Genomic DNA, 1,864 nt, shown 5'->3' with positions numbered 1-1,864 from the left:
AACACATCTTTGCACTGGAGTTATTTTTTGGATGTATCTCCCCCAATGCACACATTGGGTGTTGTTAACTCAAACAGAAAGCGTCAGAGAGACCCTTGAATCTTGGTTTGGTTCCTCGTTGGCTATGCAAACTTGGGCAAGTTCCTTAACTTCTCTGAGTGCTTATTCCCTCAGCTGTAAAATGGAGCAAATAGTGCCTTCCTGGATGAGTGTCAGGATTAAGGAACTCAGTCTAGTCCCTGCCATATTGAGAGTGAGCAATACCTGGTCATTATTGTTACAACAATTTTGGTCATTATTTATGAAAGTGCTCTAAAAAGTCACTTTTTCTTTACGATTTGTGCATTATTTTTGGAGGATAGGGTCTTATTTAGCAAATACTTTCCACCTCACTCTGCCCTGAAGATTATATTTTCTTCTCAAAGTTTTAGTTTTGTTCTTTCCCATTCAGATTTTTAATCTATCTAGAATTCATTTTTATGTGGGAAGTGAAATCCAATTTTCCCCCAGATGGATAATAATTGATGCAGCTCCTTTTCTTGAAGAGTCCATCTGTTTTCTCCATCCTGTATCATGTTTCCACATATGCACGTGAATGCTTCTAGGCTCTCTCATCTATTCCACTGTTTCTGTTCTAACAGCAATGTGTCTTAATTATCATGTCTCTATAATATGTTTTTATATCTGTTAGGGTGTGTGTCTCATGATGTTCTTTTTCTCTCTTTCTTTTCTTTCTTTCTATCTCTCTTCTTTCCTTCCTGTCTCTCTCTCTTTTTCTTTCTTCTTTTTCCCTCCTCCCCCTCCTCCTCTTCCTCCTTTCTTCTTTTTTTTGAGACAGAGTATCACTCTGTCGCCAGGCTGGAGGGCAGTGGCGCAATCTTGGCTCACTGCAACCTCCACCTCCCAGGTTCAAGTGATTCTCCTGCCTCAGCCTCCCCAGTAGCTGGGATTACAGGTGCGCACCACCACACCCAGCTAATTTTTGTATTTTTAGTAGAGATGGGGTTTCTCCATGTTGGCCAGGCTGGTCTCAAACTCCTGACTTCAAGTGATCCTCCTGCCTCAGCCTCCCAAAGTGCTGGGATTACAGGCATGAGCCACCATGCCCAGCCTCTTCTTCCCTCTTCCTCTTCCTCCTCCTCCTTCTTCTTCATAGAGATAAAGTCTCACTATGTTGCCCAGCTGGTCCCAAACTCCTGGCCCCAGGCAATCCTCCTGCTTCGGGCTCCCAAAATTGTGTGCTGGGATTATAGGTGTGAGCCACCACACTCGCACCAGATGTTCTTTTTCTGCAAAAATCTTGACTTTTTGATCCTTATCTCTTCCATATAAATTTTGGAATCAGTTTACTAAGTTCTACCCACATATAGCTAAAACATGTTGGGATTTTGATAGAAATTACAGATTAATTTTGGAAGAATTGACATAATGATGATATTGCATTTCCCATCCATGAACATGGAATACCTCTGTAAATTTAGGCATTCTTTACTCTGACTGCCAATACAGTTTTGTTAATTTTTCCTCAAAGATCTTACATATCTTTTTTTGTTTGTTTTATACCTAGGAACCTCATATTTTGTTTTAGCAGTTGCTTTTGGTACTTGGTTAACAGCATCGTCTTCTGTCTCATTTGAATCTGACACAGAGTTTTTCATGTTTTTGGTTATTTTTTGTTTTACTTTTTATTTTGAAATTAAACTGACGAGAGTTGCACAGATAACACTAAGAACACCTGTTTACCTTTTACCCAGGCTCAGCCAATATGAAGATTGATACATATCCTCCCTCTCTCCCTATATCTCTTTATATTTATGTCTATATGTAACATATACACACATACATATATCTCTCCACGTGTGTG

Source organism: Mandrillus leucophaeus, unplaced genomic scaffold (genome assembly GCF_000951045.1).
Source record: "Mandrillus leucophaeus isolate KB7577 unplaced genomic scaffold, Mleu.le_1.0 Scaffold164, whole genome shotgun sequence".
In the NCBI taxonomy this organism is placed as follows: domain Eukaryota; kingdom Metazoa; phylum Chordata; class Mammalia; order Primates; family Cercopithecidae; genus Mandrillus; species Mandrillus leucophaeus.
Note: the sequence above shows the minus strand (reverse complement) of the source record.